At 46.3% G+C, this 11,824-nt stretch overlaps 1 long non-coding RNA gene across 1 annotated transcript in view; it reads right to left on the bottom strand.

Annotated features, from left to right (window-relative positions):
• Positions 1-679: 679 nt before the first annotated feature.
• Positions 680-11,824, bottom strand: part of LOC123596717 — a 35,944-nt gene continuing 24,799 nt past the window's right edge. The window contains exon 3 of the long non-coding RNA XR_006711822.1: positions 680-791. This is a non-coding gene — a long non-coding RNA (uncharacterized LOC123596717). The remainder of the gene's footprint in view (positions 792-11,824) is intronic.

Here is an 11,824-nt window from a genome sequence, read left to right as displayed (position 1 = left end):
CCATATAATGTGGCCAAGCCTTCAACCTCCCTGAAACTTCATATCTTCATCCATAAAGTGTGAACCATTCCAATTCCCCAAGTCATAGTGGGAGGAATGACCAGAGGATGACCTCATATCACACAATGCTGTGGCCTACTGCAGACCCTCAGTGATCAGTTGCCATAATCGAAGCATGTCTGGGCACAGATCAGGTGCACAGAGGAAGAAATGACATAGTGGATTAGTTGATGGGCTGACAATTGACCAAAGGTTGGACAAACCAGAACTCAGGTCAGTTGAAATGTAACAAAATCTCTTTTGTCAAATTTATCTCCATTCCCTCCTCACACATACACACACACACACACACACACACACGCAAGTCCTCCAACTTCAGAATGCCCTATGATTAGTGTACAAATTTTTTAGAATTCAACTGAACAGTCACATTTGAAAAACTATTGCATTGTATAAAGCAAACTCGAGAAGCATACTCCAACAAGACCAGCATAAGTGGATTCTGAATTTGGGAAGACAGAGTCAGTGACACATGGCAACTTGTCTCACCCTGCTATTGGGAACCCCATGCAGCAACCTTCAGGGACACTTGGCAACTCCACATGTTTACCCCAAGCCCTGGACCACAGATTTGGAGTCCACTATATCCCAGCCCAGGTCAGTACATAACTCACATCCAGATATGGGGGTGCTGCATTCTGAAGTCCTGACAGCCTGTCTGAAGAGAGACTTATCTTGGGTTGGATCCATGTCTCATGTCTCACACTTGACGGGGCTCATGAGATTTATTTCTGCACGAAAGGAAAGCAGAGGAGTCTGTGGATTATCATGTACTCCACATTTGCCTGCTTCTCCTGGCAGCCCCTCTATTCTGCTCTGCCCAAGCTCTGGGCCCTCAGCCCAGCAGCACTGTCCTCATCTGGGAGCTGGTAAGAAATGCTGAAACTGGGGCCCCATCCAGAACTCCTGAACCCACATTTGCTCCTTAATGAGACCCCTGGGAGATATGTAGGCACATTCAGTCTGAAGCCACATAGGACACCATCATCCACAGCTGGCTCTGTGGATCTCTTGGCCCCCTCACAGTGGACAGCCCAGGAGAACTGTTTTCTGAAAACCCTATAGCACCACTCCATGATCCTTTTCCCAAGGGTAAACATGGTTGTGCCCATCAAATCCTGCACTCCCAAGACAGCCTCTTCTCAGGGCACACTTTTAAAGAGGGGTGAGAGCTTGATAGAGAGACTGGATTTTCCAGGTGCCTGGGTGGCTCAGTACGTTGAGCATCTGACTCTTAATTTCGGCTCAGGTCATAAACTCATGGTCGTGAGATTGAGCCCCACATCAGTCTCTGCGTTGGGCATGGAGCCTGTTTAAGATTCTCTCTCTCTCTCTCTCTCTCTCTCTCTCTCTCTCTCTCTCTCTTTCTCTCTCTCTCTCTCTCAAAATAAATAAATAAAAAGTCTTTAAAAAAAAAAAGACTGGATTTTCAGCAACTCAAAGGCAGGGGAAATTGACATCAGAAGACAACAAAGGTGTGAAGCTTGTTTGTTCCAATGTCTTCCAAAATGTGTTTCATAAAAACAGAGGGAAGTTAAATAAATTCACATTAGGGAGGGAGAGATTTGGTTGAAACTTAGCCAGGCCTCCATAGGAAGGCTCAATGCAATGATGGGCTCCATTCCCAGGGAGGTGCTCATGACATTCATGAAACATTTCATTCCAGGGGAGAGAAGCCCAGAAATTTCTAACTTCGCAATTGAAAGATCAGTAGGCAATTAAACTCGCCAAGAGAAACCATGATGTGATCATCTAGGAAAAATAGTTTTAGAGAAGACAAACTAAAATGGGCTCCTCCTCTGGGTCTGGCCATGGCCATCACCTAGAAATTCTCATCCTTTCTTCAGTAATCCCATCAGGGCCACCTCTCATCACCATTCATCAAAAGGGCACCCTGGACAGGAGGGGCTGTAGCAGGGTGAATGAAGGGGTGGGTGATGGGTCTCAGTCTGTGCCTGTTAGCTCACACCAGATTCCACCTTTGATTTCACTGCATATGTGTCATTGGGTTTCCCTCCCTTTTTTCATTTCATTTTTAAAAATGCAGCTAGACCTGGGGGCCTGGGAGGCTCAGTCGATTAAGCGTCCGACTTTAGCTCAGGTTATGATCTCACAGTTTGTGAGTTTGAGACCCGCGTTGGGCTCTGTGTTGACAGCTCAGAGCCTGGAGCCTGCTTCAGATTCGGTGTCTCATTCTTTCCTTGCCCCTCCCCCACTTGTGCTCTCTCTGTGTCTCCCAAAAATAAATAAATGTAAAAGAAAAAATTTTAATAAAAAAATTAAAAAATAAAATAATAAAAACGCAGCTAGACCTTTAGGATCTTCAGACATGTGTGCGGTATTCACAAAGACTGAAAAAATTAGATGCCATGTATCCTATTCTCTGCCAAAAGCAAACCTGGTTGTGAAAGCATTTACTCAGGGAGAGAGGCCCACCTGCATTTTCCACACTAGACCCCAGAATCACAGCTCACAGAGGTAGGAGGTCTCCAGAACATCTAGTTCCTTACACACAACTGGGGGATCTTAAATTAAGGTTTGCATGAAGACCACACAAGGATTTCTTGAAATCATTGAGCCCACATTCTGGAACAAAAACCACATCACACAGTGAGTGAGGCAAACTTAAATCAATTAAGCTATCAAGACATTCAGTGCAGACCTGGGCTGTCCCGGGTAGAGTGATTCAGCAGGGAGCCGCAGCCAACCAAAAGCGCTGCTAACAGCAAGTATGAGTGGGTCTCATAACTAGGCGGCCATGGCTGGCTGGAGCACAGCCTTCTCATGTCTCTACCCTCTGCTAAATGTGGCATTACCACCAGGCTGGGAAGGGGCCACATCCAGACATAGAAACACTAGAGGTGAGAATGGCTGCCCTTCTCCTGGGACCCTTGTTCAGAGCTAAGGAACTTATCCAGAGCCCCAGCATTTACCTCCCCCCACCGTACCCCTCCCAACCCTGCTCGACCTAAATCAGCCAAATGCAAAAGCTGCTTGACTAAGCCACCCACAGAGGGGCTGGGGAGGGGGTTGGACTGGGTGAAGAAGTGCAGCCCTACATGGGTACCACAGCCAGTGACAGTAACAGCGAGGCCTCGGTTTCTACTCACACAGGAAGGAGAACAGAGGGGCAGGGAGGAGGTGCCTGCAGCCACTGGGGTGGTACAGTGCTGGAGAGCAAGGAATCAGCAACTGGGCTGGCACCACCTGTTCCACTGACTTTGGGATCCTGCTTTGCTTAAGCTCCCTACTCTCTTTCCTCATCAGTAAAATAAAGGTTTATGAGATAATGTAGGAAAAGTGTTGCTTCATGATGAACATTCATTAAAGTATGATTTAATATCGTTATTTTTGTTATAATTTCTTAACTACCAAGAAACTCCACTCAAAAAAAAATTTGCTGTTGCTCTGATGCCTTAATTAACTTCTTATCTGCTATCTGAGGCTTCAAAGTTTTCCATAATCTAATTAGGCATGAGACTGGAAATAGAAATCCCTGCAGAACAGCAGGCTGTGGCCAACATCTCCTAGAGGGAGATGACAATAACCACAGTAGCCCAGCCCTTTTCCACCAACAAGCCAGCTTGTGTTCCTAGACAGGGTAATGTCAAACACTTGCCTGAACACAGATTTTTACCGGGGTTGGGTGGATGATAGAGGTGAAACTAATCAGAAACAGAGAAAGGAGCACCTAAGGAAGGACAGTGTCAGGGACAGTGTCACTGAAGACAAGGTGGACATGCCCTATCTCTGCCATTTGTGTGTTGGACTGACCATGGGACTTGCCCCCGCCCCAGGTCCTCCACCTCTGAGGCTGGACTTAGCCTGTCCTCACCACCCCCTGCACCAGTGACCGCTTTTGCTTATTCACCCTGACCTGTGGGGTCTGCCAGCTGTAGTCCAGGGAGGTCCTGCCTTAAGCTGGGCCCACCTGGAGCAGCTCTGAGCCAAGAGCTCGTCCCTGGGCTCCTGTCACTGCCTCTCAGGGCCTTGTCCCTGGAAAGAGCTCAGCCCTGGGCTCCTGTCACTGCCTCCCAAGCCCTTGTCCCTGGAAAGAGCTTGGCTCTGGACTCCTGTCACTGCCTCCCAGGGCCTTGTCTCTGGAAAGCTTCCTGTCAGCTCCTGTGGAATGGCCAGTGCCATGTCAGGAGCCACACAGTGACTAAAGGAACAGGAGTCTGGAACCAACCCGTCAACTCCCCAGCCAGCCACACATCCTGTGCCCCACAGCTGCAGTTATATCCTCTGCCAACTTCTGGCTTGTACAAAATGGAGATTGGCAGTCTCTTCTGGCAGAACTAGTATGACATTTACCTGAAATAGCAATAAAAATGAATTTCAGCAGTGCTGGACACAGTGCAGGAGAGGCCAGGCCCCCAATGGTACTTCCAGCCCTGAGACTGTGGGCTGCTCCTGACTCACTCCTAAATGCCCCCAGCTTGCCTGCATCTACCCACTAGTGCCTGCTGCTGGGCTCTGTCTCAAGGGCTAGTGTTTCCAGGCCAGTCTATCTGGACCCTGGGTGCTTACCCTTCTGCATCCAGACTACTGCTGGACCTGCTTCTAACAGAGAAGTATCTCCAAAATCCAGGAGGTCACAGGTCAGCATTTTCATCATGACAGCCTCAGACTGCAGAGGGAAAGTACTGTCCTTTTATGGCCCATTCCTCAGGAAAGGAAAAGTTCACTGAGCTTCTATCAGTTCAGTGGGAGTAAAGCACACTTTTCTCCAGGGCTTTGCAATCAGGCACATACATCTTTGCATCCATTCTCAACCATTTATGACTGTGTGCTTCCCTGCCTGAGGCTGCCTTCTCATTGGCTGACTAAGCAAACACTATTTCAGAGCTGGTCTGTGGAGTAAATAGATAACACAGTCAATGTGTGGGGAGTATGCTTTCTCCATGGCCCTCCCAGTGCAACAACAGCACCTGGATGCCAGGGTGGGGGTCTGCTTGGGTAAGGGCCCCTCAGGACCTCCCCTCATTCTGCCCCAAAGGTCTAGGCTGCAGTGTGAGCCCATGCTCTACTTTCTGTGAGAATCAGAGCAGAAAAGGTGGACCCTCTAGAGAAAACAAAGCCAAGGAGAGAGATGGACAATGCCTGAGTCTGCTGCCAGGCCTGCTGGGCCAATACCCAATTTAGTTCTGCCAGGCTGCAGCAGGGCTCCCTGATCTGCCCATGAGAAAATCAATCAACACAGACCAGGTCGTTACAAAGACATGAGAGGAGGGAAGGGCCTCCAAGTCTGTTCCTTGTAAATCAGCACGTAGTTTTGTATCATTTCTTCTGATTGTAAATCTGTATTCATTGCAGGAAATTGGGAAATAGGGAAAGATGAAGAACAAATAAAAGCTATCCATAATTCTCCTTCCCAGAGAGAACCACTGTTATTAATTCAGTACATATTCATCTGCTCTAGATTTTTCAAAGGTGAGATATTGAATATTCAGTTTGGTGCCCTGCTTTTGTCAGTTAATATTTTATACTATCATTTCATTTTATTCTTTAAATATCCCCCAAAGCATGACCTCTAGTAGCCATGCAATGTCACACTGCATAGATATTTTTGCTAATTTCTCATTGCTAGATATTGGGTTGTTTCCAGGGTTTCACCATTACAAAGAGCAGTAATTACACTTCTTGGTCACAGATGGTTTCCATACCTCTAAGGCATCCTGAGGCAACTGTTGCAGACAGTAGCCAGCTGGTCCTCTTGAGCACACAGCCAGGCTGCATCCCAGCCTCCTTACAGATGAGAGTGCCAGTGCCTGTGCCTGAGCTCTGGCCACCCTCAAAAGGCTCCCACGCTCTTCCCTTTAAAAGTCAAGTATCCAAAATGGCAGAGGCTCTATCAGCCTATGTCCCTCAGTGACCATGGAAATGACCAAGGAAAAGTGCTGCCCTCAGATCTGTTCAATAGTCCAGGTGAGTCCCATGAACAAGAAATAAACTTTTGTTGTTTTAAGCCATTACTTGTTTGGATCTTCTGGAGAGTTTAGCTAAGCTACTCCGTGGTACTGCTGCCTTGACATCCATTTCATTTGGCTAAGCAGCCTGTGGGAAACATAAATTGACACTAGCCCCACATGCAAGTGCATGCCCTAGATAATGGCCCATAGAGTCACAAGTTAGTTTCTGATAGGACTTACCAATGGTCCTTGTGATCAGTCTCCCCCTCCTTCCAGGACTTTCCCTTTGTGCATCCCTTAGATAAGACACCTGTGGAGCTCACCAAAACTCCACTCTCTTTGTTTTGGATTAACCAACCCAGACTTAGCCTGGGAACCCCAAAGCACTCTACCCAAGGAATCTAACAAATGCATGAGTCACAGGTCCTATGGCTCTCCCTGCCTGCACTCCACCCTGATCTCCCTGCTTGGTGTCTTGAGGCCTGCCGTGTCCTTGCTCTTGAACTTGTGAGTAATGAACTCTACTGAAATTTTTCCTGTGGTCTGTTTTTGAATTATGGCTCACCATCCAGCACCCTATGCTCCACTTAAAAGATGTTAATTTAAGACTAACATCACAAACAGGATGGTAGAGGCATGTTTGCTATTGCCCAATGAGAATGCCTTTTAGCTGTGGATGGTGGTCTGGCTCTGCAGACAGGTAATTCTATCTGGAGAGACAGATCCACCACTTGCTGGTATTCATTCACACTGCTTTTCTCAGCAATGTACTGCTTATGCAGAGTGCTGCCTCAAATTCCCATCCCAAAGTGAAAGCTGGGAAAGAAACAGCCAGAGTTCTCCCAAATCTAGGGGTGTCACTCATTGAAGCTGGCTTGAGGTGCCCTGAATGTGTCTTCTAACTGCTAACATTCCACAGAAGATGAACTCCCCAGTGGGTATTAAATTTGGGATGTGTTTCTCAACTCTAAACATGGACCTAGCTATCAACTGTTAGGAGAATTGGCTAGGATTTTTGAAAGGTCTTGTTGTGTTAGTTAACAGCCAGGACACACTAGTGGCAACCCCCACCCAAGGGTGAGCTTCTGGGTAAAGGTGCCAGGCAATGCCCTTAGGGGGAGAGGGATACTCCACTATGTTTGTGTGTAGCACTGCAACTCCAAGTCCTAACCAATACATTAAGGGCACCCTCACTCGGGAAGATGTAGCTCCTCACAAAAGCAGGTGCAGCTGGAGCCCTCGGTCCCTCTGTTGCTGTGCACCTTGCTGCTGTTTCACCTCACCACCCAACACTATGGGATATCATGGTTCCTTACCCATGGCATGTGGGGGCACAAGATCTAATGGCCTGAGCACCCAGTGTCAAAGCCACCCAAAATGCCCAAGGGAGTTAGCAAGCTCCTCACTAAATGTAAAATGCCCACAGAAGTGGCCTGGGAACTGCTACTCAGCTCTGGGATATACCAATACACAAAGCACCAGTCCTGCTCATCATGGAATCTCCTTCTTAACCAGATATGTGCTCATCCCCTTTGGTCCACCAGACATCATAGATTCAGATTAAGATACCCGTTTCACCTCCCAGGCAGATCAGTTACAGTCTCTATAATGTGGAATCTTGAGGAATCTCCACCTAGTTTGCCAGCTCTAAGTGGTTGGACATATAGAGAGGGACAATGGCCTATTCAAAGATGTGTTCCTCAAGCTTTTAAACAACAGGCAGTCCCCTACATGGACAGAAATTTTAGCCCAGTCTCCAATACTGCTTGATCCCTGGCCCTCAGGTCTCCATGCCCACTCCCCACCAGTTACCAGTCTTCTGCTAAGAACTCCCATCTAGTGCTTCAGGGAATCCCCACTCCTCTGACATCAGGAAGGACATCATACATATCTGTTCTTCCCATTGTCTCTCCATCTTCCACATGATGGCAACTTGAACAGGGGAAGATTATGCAGTCTGACCCCCTTAGGATAAAAATCCCAAGGGAAAATCCCTACTAAATTGTTTACAGATCATGATTCTACAGATTTATTGGCCCAGATGATGATCCATAACCAGATATGAAGCTAAGGCCACCAGCTTTGCCTCACTATTCAGGTGATAAATCCTGGCTAATTAAACCAGATTCATCACAGATTTTGCAGGAGATTGACATTATAGCTCCAGGACAAATAGCAGAAATGTGTGAATCTCACAGGAGAAGAGGCCCTTCACCAAGTGGATGTCAGTCACATTAGGAAATGAAACCCTGGGATCTGGTGGCTTCTATCAGCAGACCCAGGCCAAGCCCTACCTGACCACAGACAATGAGGTAAAGAACCTCTTGCTCCAAAGCAGCCATACTGCCCTTGGTCAGCATCCAGATTGTTTGCCCCAAAGGATGCCCCTGCAAGCTACCCAAATGTAAATCCTCCCCTTGGTTGTGACTATTACTCTTACTGTGCACAGCCTGGATAATAAGGTTGCTAGTAGACCCCCTGTCTCAGGAGATGTACGGAAACAAAATCAGCCAGGTACACAACTGCACTGCAGGACTGCTAAGTGCTGGTGCTGGCAGGTTCTGTTAGAAGAGCTTTGACCAGCATGCCACCAGGCATGGATTCTGACCCATAGATCACCTCCTTCTACATTAAATGATACCAATGGAAGCAATGCTTAAAAGAGTCACTCCCTCTTTATCCATGGCCCTCTCAATGTAACCAAATCCTATCCACCCTGCTGGTGGGTTTGTGCTCTAACGACCTTACAATAGTTTTAATGGCACCAACTCTGGATTATAAAAGTGCCATCCATAAAATGTCCCTACAATGAGACTATCCATGTGCCCAGGATTCATATGCATTGTGGATGGGGTCCCCTCAAAGCTTGGTCACAGATATCGTGAAATCTTTGCAAGGTACGCTCCTGATGATCTGACAAAGCCCACTGAAGTCTCCTCACCTAGAAGTAGAGCCCACACTTGTAGTTCCATCCTGAGCCAGCCTCTAGCACAAATACTCAGAATGTAACACTGGCAGCCACTCCTACCCTTCATGAATCTCCATCTGGGAAGGCCACTTCTCACCAGGCTGGCCTCTGTCATCCCTAAGTATACCAACACTTCAGAGACAATGACCCAGCCCAAGAGCTCACAGTTGGAGATGACAGTGAAAGGGTCTCTCCTTTCTGCTCTGGATGCCTGGCTTGGCTTCTTCCCTAGATGCATGAATCTTCCTCAGTTTTACAGATAGTTGTTTTTCTGGGCAGGATGTCTGCTCCACCTGTGTTCATCATCTTTAGCCAACACTCTTCTCTGGCATCCTCTTGGGCAGAAGTAAACCAATGTTGCATCAGTGCTACACATGAAGAGTTTCTCACTTAAACTCTCACATACATGGCCCACAAAGACCAGTTCTGGCTTTACTGCGATGCTGTGGGAAACAGAGTGAAGCACCCCTGCAAGCCCCAAATCCTTCCCAAACCAGCCCTATTACTGGAGTGCACTGGGCAACTTGTGGTGGGAGATCATTCAGCACTCCATTGTTTTCACCAGACACTGGGGATTCTGGGGTTTCTCAGAGGTTTGCCTCTACATGCATCAACCCATCCCTGTTTCTCCACTGGTGTTTGGGAGGCATTTAGACAGATTTCCGGGTCTGTGGCTGGCTGCTACAGAATCAGTATTCCAGTAATTGTATTAACCTTTAATGTGCTGAGCCATTTTTGTCCTTTTATTCTGGTTATTGCTACCCTATCCATGCTTTCTGTCAGGTGGAGAAGGAATTGTATTGACTCACACAACTTTGGCTAAGAAACCTTTGGAAAGAAAATGAGGTGGACAAAGAAAGACTCTTCCTTAAAACTGCCACATGCCCTGTAGATTCTGGGGAAGGACACATGTGTAAGTGTGTAAGGAAGTGTGTAAGGAAGCATACTTAAGTGTGTAAGGAAGCATACTGTATGCACTATGAGCCTCAAGGCTTCACTCCCTCAGACCCAGCCTCAGCACATCATGCTCCTCTACTCCACAGTTCTGGGTGCTGGCCATGGGACTTGCTTTGACAAATGGGATGCTAACAGGTGCAACACTCATGCTAATGCAGTTGGATACCCGCTTGCACTGCTAGTGCTTGGGTCTCATCCGCCTCCCAGCCTCGAAGCACAGCCATCCCAGCCACCCACAGACATGAATGTAAGACATAGATTCTAGTGGCCATAAGACATGGAGATGCCATAAGCCTGTATTAATTATAGTGCATGCGCTGACTGATAGAGATTTTTCTCCAGGCCCCCATTTTTTCTATGATATGAACTACACTTCATGTTCTAAGGGTGGTGACCACAAGTTCCCACATGGCCTTAGGGTTCCCAGGCCAGCTGTGGCCTCAGAAATCCCCACATCTCCTCACGGTTGGAGGTGTGATACAATATTCCCTGGAAGAAACCTATCAACCAGATCAATTTTTTTCCAGTAATTTTTAAAAATTATTTTTAATACGTAAAATTTAATGTGTAAGATGTTATTCCTAATATCAACATAAAAAAGTTTAGAGATACAAAAGCCTTATAGTGAAAATATCCCCTCCCTCCCTCTCCCACACCGGGTCTTGGGCCTCTGTCCAGACACAAGCTGTGCATATACCTGCCCAAATTTAACTCCACTGTGACAAATAGCACTCTCTCCCCATCTCATAGTTTTCACTTTGGAAATCAATGCACATCAGCAGTTAGGGTGCCTCCTCACACTTTTAGTTAGCTGCATCATATTCTGTACCTGAATATATCAGAATATATTTAATGGTGCCTTGTGATAGACAGTGAGGTGTCCAAATGTAATGCAACTGCTAACAATATTGCAGTGCATGTCCTGAGACAAATGCCACTCCTATGAGTGATTGTATGGCTGCAAAATAATTTCTGTGTACTTTCTACCTTGACAGATACTGACAGAGTGCCTTCCATAGACACTGGATCAATTCCATACTCCCTTCACCAATGTATGAGAGTATCCATTGACCCACAACCTTGCTAACAAGAATCATGTTCCTTGACCACCTAGTAGCTGGAAATGGTAACTCATTGGACCTTTAATTGTATTTCTCTCATTAGAAGTGAGAAGTGAGGTTGAACTTCCATTGGTGGTGATGGCTTAAGAACTATATGCTTTTGCTTTCCTGCAAAGCTTTTTTCTGTGTCCTTATGGCCTTTGGCAGTTTTCTATAGGTAATTGTAGGAAACCTTCTAGTAAGGACATGAGCACTTTTTATGTAAATATCTACCCTAGTCTGTGTTTGCCTCTTGACTGCTTATATATTTCTAGTTTTAGGTGTGGAACTTTTTTTAACTGTCTTATAGTTGAATCTATCACTTTTCATTTATGGTTTTGCGGTTTTCATGCTGGGAACAGCTTTCCCTAAAATAAGATTACAAAAAAAATTTTTTAATCTCAAGTTTTTTCTAGTTATCTTTATGGTTTTATATTTTAGTTTTAAAGCCTTGGTCTGTCCAAAATTTAGTCTGGTGTAAGGTAGGAGGCAGATAAATTCTCTTTTCCCCCAGATATCTAGACAGTTATGCCGACTCATTTCTTAAATGGTCCTATTTTTCTCACTGATTTGCATTGCTCTCCTCATCCAATATCAGCTTCCCATTTCAACCTAATTCTGTCTCTGGAATCCAGCTGAAACAGGAAACATCTCTCCTGACTGGTTCCACCAAAAAAAGAGTGATTTAGTCTACTCTGGGAGATAAAACTGTGCTTCACATTTGGCTAAGACTGCATTCTCCCCGGGACCTATCAGAGTTCAGTGGGGAAATGGACAATTCATCAGAAACTTATGGGTGCTACTGACTGTACCCACCTGACACCCAC

Source organism: Leopardus geoffroyi, chromosome C1 (assembly GCF_018350155.1).
Source record: "Leopardus geoffroyi isolate Oge1 chromosome C1, O.geoffroyi_Oge1_pat1.0, whole genome shotgun sequence".
NCBI lineage: Eukaryota > Metazoa > Chordata > Mammalia > Carnivora > Felidae > Leopardus > Leopardus geoffroyi.
This window is presented reverse-complemented; position numbering and strand designations above follow the sequence as displayed.